Source organism: Poecile atricapillus, chromosome 22, assembly GCF_030490865.1.
Source record: "Poecile atricapillus isolate bPoeAtr1 chromosome 22, bPoeAtr1.hap1, whole genome shotgun sequence".
Lineage (NCBI taxonomy): Eukaryota > Metazoa > Chordata > Aves > Passeriformes > Paridae > Poecile > Poecile atricapillus.
In genome coordinates, this window is record NC_081270.1 from 196,910 (window position 1) to 208,503 (window position 11,594).

An 11,594-nucleotide genomic window follows, 5' to 3' on the forward strand; every position below is an offset into this window, starting at 1 on the left:
GTGATACAACACGCCCCGGGACTGCTCTGTCCTGCACACCTCAGCACTGTGAACAAAAGTGAGGCTCTCCCTTCACATGGCCTAAGGGGCCACAGCCTGGACCTCCCCGTCCCCAAAGCTGACTCAAATATCCCAGGTCCAGAGTCCCGACCCGGCACCCGACTTTCAGCCCCTCTGCAATTCGCAGCCTCCGACTCAGCTCTCGGATGCCCGGCGGGGAGGATCCACATGGAGCACCAAGGAAGGCCGCCTCGCCATCTGGGAAGTTCCTGCCATCGCCAGGCTGCCGTCTCTCGGTCAGCTACAATAAATAAAACACAAAATCAGAGGCTGATCTTTGCAGGGCATCAGCCAAAACCCGACAATTCCGCTACTCACGGTCTCCTGTGAACGGCCACGTCCTGAGGCCGCACGCTTCGGCCACGCCGGGAGCCGGACGCCGTCGTCGCAGGGCGCGCCTGAGTTAAGAGAGGACAAAGTGATGCGGCATTGCTGAAACTCAAAGGGACCCTCGCTCCTCCTCCCGACATCCCCAACTCACGGCAACCCCTCGGCCCGTTCCTGAAGGCCACCCACACGGCCCCTTTACGTGGAGAAGGCTCCATCACATGGTTCCATAACGCTTCCGCAGGGCTCACGGGAGCGGTGAAGCAGCTGTGCCGGCCGGTTGGCGAGGGGATCTCGGCGAAATGCGACTGGACCGCCTAAAGCACGCAAACGAGAAGGGACGCTTGGCATAGCACCAGAAACTGAGAGCCCAGCAATAACAACAGCTTCCCTCCACCAGTAAATGCTCACCTTGCCCACTTCGCCTTGACTGCTGCTAGCCGGCTTCACTTCCTAAAAATAAAGACAAAGAGGAGACCTGTCACACAGTGACCGGTTCCAGTTGCCCTGCAAAGACAAACATTGACTTACCTTCTCGGGGGAACCCCCTTACCCTGGATGGGGCGCTCTGCCACCGATTTCATCCGTCCGCATCTGAAAGAAAGTTGAGACAAAAGTCAAAGTGCTGCAGAGTAACTTCACAGCTCCAGACATCTTGTGTCAATCTAGGAACACCCGCTAGACTCCAACTACACCCTACATGACAAATTTCAAATTACAGGGGCCTGGGACTTGGCCTTTTACACCTACACCCAGGCTGGGCAGCAGGACAGAGCAGCTCCGGGACAACTACACCCAGACACCCGTGACACACCAGACAACAGACGAGGGGACACAATGGGGAGACAAAACTCTGGGCCACAAGAATGGCCACAAGAACCGAGAGAACGCGGAACGAGATGAGCCGGGTGAGAATGAAGGCGAGCTGATGAAGCTCGCAGAACCCGGGAGGAAGAAGATGCTGACGGAATGACGAACTCCAGCAACTGCCAAGACGGATGCCCGAGAATTTTAGGGCCACAGTCCTCTACCTATCTCTGCGTTTCTTCAAGACCTAAGCCGCAGCAATGGATCCTCGCGGCGCACGGCTGTTGACACAGCTCGGAACAAGACCTCTAAAAGACATCCGATCGGATGCTTTCCAAAACAGATGCAATTCCAAGGCCTCTGCGAGCTCCTGAGGCAAAGCTTCGATGGCATCGGGCTGAAGAGCCCAGAGATCGGAGATGGTACGAGTTACGCCGGGGTTTCTGGTAAGCCCCCGGAAGAGATAAGGCAAGGCACATACAACAGGAGAGGCACAAAAGACACAGAAGGCACGACGGACAAGTGATAAAACACGCCCCGGGACTGCTCTGTCCTGCGCACCTCAGCACTGTGAACAAAAGTGAGGCTCTCCCTTCACGTGGCCTAAGGGGCCACAGCCTGGACCTCCCCATCCCCAAAGCTGACTTAAAAATCCCAGGTCCAGAGTCCCGACCCGGCACCCCACTTTCAGCCCCTCTGCAATTCGCAGCCTCCGACTCAGCTCGCGGATGCCCGGCAGGGTGGATCCACATGGAGCACCAAGGAAGGGCGCCTCGCCATCTGGGAAGTTCCTGCCATCGCCAGGCTGCTGTCTTCTGGGTCAGCTACAATAAATAAAACAGAAAATCAGCGGCTGATCTTTGCAGGGCATCAGCCAAAACCCGACAATTCCGCTACTCACGGTCTCCTGTGAACGGCCATGTCCTGAGGCCGCGCGCTTCGGCCACGCCGGGAGCCGGACGCCGTCGTCGCAGGGCGCGCCTGAGTTAAGAGAAGACAAAGTGATGCGGCATTGCTGAAACTCAAAGGGACCCTCGCTCCTCCTCCTGACATCCCCAACTCACGGCAACCCCTCGGCCCGTTCCTGAAGGCCACCCACACGGCCCCTTTACGTGGAGAAGGCTCCATCACATGGTTCCATAACGCTTCCGCAGGGCTCACGGGAGCGGTGAAGCAGCTGTGCCGGCCGGTTGGCGAGGGGATCTCGGCGAAATGCGACTGGACCGCCTAAAGCACGCAAACGAGAAGGGACGCTTGGCATTTGCACCAGAAACTGAGAGCCCAGCAATAACAACAGCTTCCCTCCACTGGTCAATGCTCACCTTGCCCGCTTCGCCTTGACTGCTGCTAGCCGGCTTCACTTCCTAAAAATAAAGACAAAGAGGAGACCTGTCACACAGTGACCGGTTCCAGTTGCCCTGCAAAGACAAACATTGACTTACCTTCTTGGGGGAACCCCCTTACCCTGGATGGGGCGCTCTGCCACCGATTTCATCCGTCCGCATCTGAAAGAAAGCTGAGACAAAAGTCAAAGTGCTGCAGAGTAACTTCACAGCTCCAGACGTCTTGTGTCAATCTAGGAATACCCTCTAGACTCCAACTACACCCTACATCACAAATTTCAAATTACAGGGGCCTGGGACTCGGCCTTTTACACCTGCACCCAGGCTGGGCAGCAGGACAGAGCAGCTCCGGGACAACTACACCCAGACACCCGTGACACACAAGACAACAGACGAGGGGACACAATGGGGAGACAAAACTCTGGGCCACAAGAACGGCCACAAGGACCGAGAGAACGCGGAACGAGATGAGCCGGGTGAGAATGAAGGCGAGCTGATGAAGCTCGCAGAACCCGGGAGGAAGAAGATGCTGACGGAATGACAAACTCCAGCAACTGCCAAGACGGATGCCCGAGAATCTGAGGGCCACAGTCCCCTACCTATCTCTGCGTTTCTTCAAGACCTAAGCCGCAGCAATGGATCCTCGCGGCGCACGGCTGTTGACACAGCTCGGAACAAGACCTCTAAAAGACATCCGATCGGATGCTTTTAAAAGAGAGACGCGATTCCAAGGCCTCTGAGAGCTCCAGAGGCAAAGCTTCGATGGTGTCGGGCTGAGGAGCCCAGAGATCAGAGATGCGAGGAGTGACGCCGGGGTTTCTGGTAAGCCCCCAGAAGAGATAAGGCGAGGCACGTACAACACAAGAAGCACAAAAGACACACAAGGCACGATGGACAAGTGACACGACATGCCCCGGAACTGCTCTGTCCTGCACACCTCAGCACTGTGAACAAAAGTGAGGCTCTCCCTTCACGTGGCCTAAGGGGCCACAGCCTGGACCTCCCCGTCCCCAAAGCTGACTCAAAAATCCCAGGTCACAAGTCCCAAGCCGGCACCCCGCTTTCAGCCCCTCTGCAATTTGTAGCCTTCGACTCAGCTCTCGGATGCCCGGCGGGGAGGATCCACACGAGGACGCCCTGGAAGGCCGTTGCGCTATCCGGGAAGTTCCTGCCATCGCCAGGATGTCGTTTCCTGGTCAGCTACAATCTAGAAGACCAAATATCAATGCAGGATCTTAGCGGCACATCTGTGAAAACCCAGCACTTACCTTCTCTAGAGAACGCCCAGGTTCATGGGCTGCACACTTCACCTCACAGGGAGGCAGAGGCTTGCTTCACAGCAGTATTGGCTGACACAGCCAAATTACCACCACCTCAAGGAGGGGAGGAAGACTCTCCAGTCAGTGAGGGACAGGGAGCCCAGGGTACCCCAAGGATGGAAACCCCAGCTTATATGACAGCAGTAGGCCCTAGCACCCACTATCTCTTCCTGGCTGGCCCTAGCACCAGGGGCACTGCCTGCAGCTCTCGGGGGTTCTGGCACTCTGCTGCTTTAGGGTTCCTGCCTGCAGCTGTCTCAGGGAAACGGGAGTGTTGTTAGGGCTGCTGTTTAGGGTTTGAATAGTCCTGTACTCTACCTTATATCCCAACCTGTACCCCTTTTATTTTCACTGTTTGTCTCCAGCCCTCGACCTCTGAAGCCCTCCCTCAGCCTCTCTGTGTCACTGCCAAGCTCCCCCGCTGAACCCTACAAACTTAGTTAGAACCCTACGCTTGCAACCGGGGATGCTCCTTATCCATAGGCCCCAAGAGATGTCCATTAGCCCGGACCAGGCAATCCACAGTTGCTCCCTACCCTACCTAAGTTTGGCCCTGAGACAGGGCAGAGGCTGACAGAGCCGAACTCTTTGCGGAGGCTAGGCACGAAGCCCTGCCAACCGCCGCCTCGAGGAGGGGTGGGAGCAATCCCCGGCTGCGGAGGGACCGAGAGCCCAGGGTGGGGCGGGGCGGGAAACCCCCTGTTTCCCCAACCCTACGGATCGTCCCCCCACTATCTCCTGGCTGACCCTAGCACCAGGGGTACTGTCTGCAGTACCAGGGGTTCTGGCACTCTGCTGCTTTAGGGTTCCTGCCTGCAGCTGCCTCAGGGAAATGGTGGCACTGTTAGGGCTGCTGTTTAGGGTTTGGGGTGGGGTACACCTGAACTCCACCTTACCTATACCCCTTCTTTTCACTGTTTGCTCAGCCTTTTTTTTTCTTGGAATTCTTGTGACAGATTGAGGGCACCGGGGAGGGACTGCCAAGGTGAAATCAAAAGGGAAAAGGAGAAAGATCACCCCTGCAAATCCACACCGGCTCAGCTGTTCAGGTGCTGCTTCCTGGCAAAAAGCTTTGTCCCTCACCACCTCCTTTAAGCGGTGCTCCGGGTCCAAGTGCATCCAGGTGCTCCCCCAGACCCTATGAGATGCTCTCACCGTCACTCCATCAGATGCCACTGGGAGCCCAGCAGAAACTCCTCTCCTCCGGCAGATCCATGCCAATGTTGATTTGCCACTCGTATTTGGCCCTGTAATAACGGCAAAATTGTTGCCCTCCGTCAGGTACGTGTTGTTAGACACAGGTTTTTCCACAGCCATCTTTTCAAGAACTGGGTGCCATCCCTGCTTGATTGCTAAATTATCGGTAAATTCTGGAAAACCTAAATGAGAAAAAGAATCTAGAAGACTGATGAGTTAATATGGGAACCTTTACATCATTAAACTAATAGGTTTTGAAATAAAGTGAATTCTTCCAATCCAACTGCAAAAATCCAATTCCTAAAAATAAAATAACCAAAAACCAAACAGCATCAAATTCCCACCAATATCATCAATAAAATCACAGAACCTCCACCAGCCAAGGGAAAAAAATCTTAACCTAGAAAAAACCCAAACCGCCTCAAAAAGTTTCAACACTGAAACAGAACTCATCCTAACACTTCAACTAACAATACTAAAATAAATTTTCAAAACAAATATTCCCTCTATGCACACCATCGATACCACATAAAACAAATAAAGTACTCTCATCACAGCACCCCTGAATCAAAAACCCAAATTGCCCTAAAATCTTTAAAATAATCACAAATTAACCCCAAAATAAAAACTTTAATCTCACTAACAAAAAAAAGAACACAACCCAAAACAGGTAACACAAACAAAACCAACATTGTACAACCAACTACCAGCAAAAACAGATGCTATGCTCTTTCACTAACAGTTCTTATCACATCATCAAAGTTAAACGTAAATAAAAAGCATCCCTACTGAACTCCACACAACAAATCACACCAACTATTCAAAAATAATCAGACCAACACACTGAACTCAAAACCATTCAACTAACCCTATACATCAGCAAAAAAACCCCAAAGCTCTACATTTATAGTAATACATAAATACTCACCAATACTCTATTAAAAAATGTAATAGCTAATTGAAAACATAAAAAACCAATCTAAGCTACTAAAAAATTAAAAAACATCACCCCCAAAAATATACCTATAAAAATCCACCATATAAATGCCTGTGTCCCTAGAAATGAAACTAAGAAACACCACAACAGAAAGAAATCCAAACTTATCATCAACACCTAAACTAAAAAAGACAACATTAAATAAATAGAACATATATGTTATTACACAGAACTACAAACAAAATAAAATTAGACCATCAATTACTAAAAATCACCTTAAAACCACTCAATAAAAAACTTTCAAAAATTGAAAACTGCATCTAACAAAAGCCACCTAATTAACACCCAAAACTCAGCTAACCAAACAAACCCTACCCCATCTGAACCCCTACATACAATAGAGAACTAAAATCCCAGTAATACCTATCAAAACCTATTTTAATTGATTCTACCTAAAATACAAACAAACCCATTCATAAAATCATCTTTATTCAGAAACGAAATTTCACTTAGTATACAACATAAAAAAATAAAGCAACACACTGTGTACCACCAAAAAAAACCTCATATTGAATAAAAACCACATATAAATACCTCTGCTTACTAAATATTACAACCACTATTTATATTTACCTGTATTTCTATAAAAGTATATCTAAAATTAAAAAGCATTAATTTAATCATTAAGGCAAAGATATACAATAAAAAATAAAATGTCCTAAAATTCCATTATATTATATTATATCCCCACCATCTGCTTTATGCCCAAACATAAGTTCTGTAACTTCAAAACTAAGAAAGAAAAAATTCTTTGAACACACAATCTACATACAGTACTAATACAGCCTCACACAAATTCTCTCTCAAATCTATTGTCTAACAAAGGCAACAAGAAATCAATTTTTTACTTTTTTAAAATAACTTCTCATTGATTAGTGAATACAAAATAATTGTCAAAACCATAACAACTTCTTCTAAAACTATTCAACTTTACTCCGATCCAAAAACCCAGGCTACCACCAAAACACCCCACGGCTCAAAAAGATCCACGCCACAGCCCAACTCCAAAAACATCCAAACCACACGTGCAGAAAAACCCTTCTAAATCTGCTGAGCTTTTCTCCACAACACAAAATGTTTTCTCCACAAAAAAATATCTAACGTTATTCATCCTTTTTTTCCTCTTACCTACGCCCTACGTATTAAAATAAACATTTTTTTCACTTTTCCTCAAAAAAAAAATTCCTTTAAAATCAATTAAAAAACGGACTGAAACCTCACCTCTATTAAGAAACACATTCACTTTAAAACATTTCCTCCCAATTGGTCTCTGACCTTTCCAAGGTTTGGATCCCGTTCCAGTGCACCAGAACCAAATCAACCTGCTCTGGCTCTGGAAACATCAGCGACACCAAACCCAGAGCACGAAGCACCTCGCCGCTCCTACCCCGCTGTCCCTCGGCCCTGCTCTCTCGCGTCCTACGCTGCAGAGCGCTGGGAGCCAGGTTCAGCCCCGAGAATTGTCACATCCATTTCCTCGGACATTCCAGCTTCCACGGGGATATTGCGGGGACCCCCTGCATTCCATTCCCTAGTACAGCAGCAAGACAAAGTTCTCCCCCAGCCCGCGTCTCCAGAAAATCGTGTACAAGCCTTAAACAAGCTCCGAGGTTTGAGAAATACGGTCTGCCCAACAAGCCCAACTCTGCATCCAGAGGAAATGAACATCACAAACAGATTCACGCACACCAGATGCACGGGACGCTGCCAGCTTGGACCTGCAGTTAACTCGGCAATGGAAAAACCTGAGCTCGAAGCCCCCATGTGAGGGTGCAAAAGGTATTGGACACAGTTTCTAGAAGGCGCCACATCGTTATTTAAAGGCGCGGCTCGGCTAAAGAGCAACACCGACAAAGCCCCCAGACAAAAAGGCCGGAAGGTCGGGCTTTTCCCCCTCCCCTCCTCCCAGCGGCTTTGGCCAGCGCACTCTGAACCTGACGAGCCACGAGTGTCCCCCAGCGGCCCTCGCCGGGACTCGCTCCCGGGCTGGCGCCGCTCCAGGTGCGGGGGGACCGGGGGAGCCACGCGAGCCCCGGCAGCGGCGGCACTCGGCACCCGGGGGCGGCCCCGCGCTCCCGGCCCCCGGACGGAGCGCGGCTCCCGGCAGGAAAGCGGCTCCTCCGGCGGGCGGGGGCGGCCCCAGCCCCGGGAGAGCCCGGCCCGAAGGGACCCCCGCGGTGCCCGAGCCCCGCGCCCGGAGCGGGCGGGATGGACACAGCTCCGCGCCGCGGCTCCCGCCTGCCGGCCCGGCAGAGCTCGCCTCACCTCCGCACGGCTCTGTCGCTCCCCGGCAAGATGAAATCAAAAAGGAAAAGGAGAAAAGTCTGCCCTGCGAACCCGCACTGGCTTACTTGATCCGATGCTGCTTCCAGACACAAAGGTTTTTCCCTGGGCACCTCCTTTAAGCAATGCTCCGTGTCCAAGTGCATCCAGCTGTTCTCCCAGACTATATGAGATGCTCCTGGTATCGTTCTATGAGACACCCCCGGGGAGCCCACCATAAACCCCTCTTCTCCAACTGCTCCGTGCCGGAGCGAACTGAGGGAAACCCTCCCCCTAAAACAGCCCCGGGCAGGACCCACCCGCTCCTCATCAACCTCACTGCTCACACCTGGGGCTGCTCTGAGCCCTGATCATCCTCACTGCTCACACCTGGGGCTGTTCTGAGCCCTCATCATCCTCACAGTTCAGTTTGTGCTGTTGCCATCCTACAGGTGAGGGCAGGGGCAGAAGGAACTTATTGCTCATTCCCTGGACAGCTCATTGTCTGCACCTGACACACGGGGGCACCAGGCTTTCCTTGCTATGGATGAGGACACCTCTCCTCCTCCAGGTGCCCAAGGCTGAAAATGGAATTCCACCTCCACAATTCCATGTGTTTGAGTTTCATAATTCCCAATGTAATTCCCCATGGATCATAAGCCATCACCTGCCGTGGCGACGGAAAGCCCAGAGCACCGCGACTTCTCTGGAGACAGCCCTGAAAAGGGCTGGGCCGAAGCACATGTGAGCAACTTCGAGCAGTCGAGTGATTCCAGCTCAGCTCAGCAGCAGTCGAGTGATTCCAGCTCAGCTCAGCAGCGGCGTGCAGGCGACACGGGAAGCAGGGACGAGAAAGCTGGTCCAGCGTTCCGCTAAGCACAAACCTTTATTCAGGCAGAGTTTTGGTGAAGGGAGCCAGCAACAGCTAATCTCCCGAACAGGGAAAAACCCGGGATATTTATAGGAGAGGAGAGGGGCGGGGGGGAAGCCTGAGATACCTGTATGGTGTGGGACAGCAGGGGGGAACACCAATGGGGCACTACAGTTTAGCAAAACTAACTCAAAGAGCCCTGGGAGCGATACATTGTCTCTCTCTGAGTGAAGGTGTCTTGCCTCCAGGAGAGAGCCAGGATCTCCGGCTCGGCAGCCTCCTCTGTACCCACAATCACCTCCAATTTTTCCTCTAGAATCACTGCTGACATGCCTTTCTGTGGAAGTGTTTGACACATTGATGCGGAGTTCAGGGGCTTGTTTATGGCTTATCCTGACGAGCACAAAGGAAATCCAAACACCCAGAATTACAGGGAAATATGGATAAAGTTTAGAAATACTCCTCTTCCCTGCAACTCCCTGTCATTGACCTCCAACTTGTGACCCTTCACCTTTGACCCTGACCCTTGACCTTTTACTCTTAACCTCTGAATTTTGACCTTTGACTCTTGACTTCTGCTCTTTGAAGTTTTATTCCCTGATAATTGACCTTGGACCACACAACCTTGAAAAATTAACCCATAACATTGGACCTTGGACCCTTTACTCTTGATCTTTGAACCCTGACCATTCACATGTGACCCTTGAACTTGGAATCCCTGACTTTTCACTTTAACCATTGACCCCTGATCGCTGAGCTTTCTCCCTTGACCTCAGCCCTTTAATATTAAAGCACTGTATTTAAATAATTTTTTAAAACTTAGATTTATAATTATAATATATATAAATTATAAATCTTATTATATATATTATAAATCTTAGATTTATATTATAAATCTGTATTATAAATCTGACTATTATATATAGTTATTTATATTTTATACATATTCTTATATATAATATAGATTATATTACAATAACATACATAATATTACTTATATTTTGTGTGCATATTTATTTACTAAATTTTTATTTACTAACCCTAACCCTAATCTATATTATAGATTTTCTATTGATATATGTATTTCTATTTCTAAATTTATAAATTTATTATGAATTTATATATTTCTCTTTATATTTTTCTATTTTTATGGGTTTCTTTAAATTTCTATTTGTTTTTATTTTAAACTATGTAAATTCATTAACCTAACACATCAGAATGACAAAAATATAAAGCATTAGTCAACACTGGTACCTAGTACACACTAATCTCTGCAACTTTTACATATAAATTTCAATCTGTAGACTTTAATATGTGATTTATACATGTATTTTATACACTAATTTACACACAACTAATACATGTGAAAACCAAACCTATTTCTGTTACTGACGAATCAAAATCATAACAATGGAGGGCCGATACCTATAAAAAAACCAGAACAGCTCCACAGGTTTTTGGATTCTGCATCCAGCCCTCGCAGGGAATTTCCTGGCAGCTCGGGGTCCCCTCTGGGCAAGGGTACCCGGCACGAGTCCTCCCCATTCCCCGCTCACCTTGCTCCTCCAGCGCAGCGCCTGCCTCCCTCTGCCGGGGACCTCGGCGTGCCCCAAGGGACACGGGAGCCCCCCAGTGCCCACCCCGTCCCCCTCAGCCTTTGCTCCTCACCCCCAAAGAAGGCACAGAACAACTCCAACTGCCCTGGACAGCAGCACCCTGCTTTATTGGAAGCCCTCCTAGGACTAGACCCCCTCCCAAAAAGGAGCTCTGCTGCAACAAGAAAAGGGGGGGCAGGTCCCAGAAATACCTTCCTGGAATGTTGACCCCTGACCTTTGACCCCACACCTTGTGACCCCAGACCCATGACCTCCTGACCCTCTGACCCTCGACCCTGACCTTTGACCCCGTTACCTTTGACGTGTGACCCCATGACCTTTGACCCCTGACCTTAGACCTTTGAAACCCTGACATTTTACATTTGAACCCTGAATTTTACCTTTACCCCAGTGACCTTTTGACCCCCGTGACCTTTGACCTTTGATCCTGTGACCTTTGACATTCGGCCACGAGACCTTTGACATTTGACTCCGTGTCCTTTGACCTTTGACCCCATGACCTTTGGCCCCTTTACCTTTGACCTTTGATGCGGTGACCTTTGCTTTTTGCCCTCGTGACCTTTGACCTTTGACCTTTTGACCCGTGTGACCTTTGACCCCGTGACCTCTGAGCTTTTGTCCCGTGACCTTTGACCCCATGACCTTTGACCCGTGACCCTTGACACCGTGACCTTTGACCTTTGACCTGTGACTTTTACCCTGTGACCTTTGACCCCGTGACCTTAGACCCTTGACCTCATGACCTTTGACCCTTGACCCGTGACCAATGACCTCGGACCCCAGGACCTTTGACCC

General features: G+C 49.8%; 1 long non-coding RNA gene across 1 annotated transcript; it reads right to left on the reverse strand.

Annotated features, from left to right (window-relative positions):
* Positions 1 to 163: 163 nt before the first annotated feature.
* LOC131587531 (uncharacterized) lies at positions 164 to 2,012 on the reverse strand. The gene is made up of 5 exons (XR_009279382.1): positions 919 to 2,012; positions 799 to 840; positions 542 to 704; positions 379 to 458; positions 164 to 301 (listed from the first exon to the last, which is right to left on the reverse strand). It is a non-coding gene; the product is annotated as an uncharacterized LOC131587531 (long non-coding RNA).
* Between the last annotated feature and the right edge of the window lie 9,582 nt (positions 2,013 to 11,594).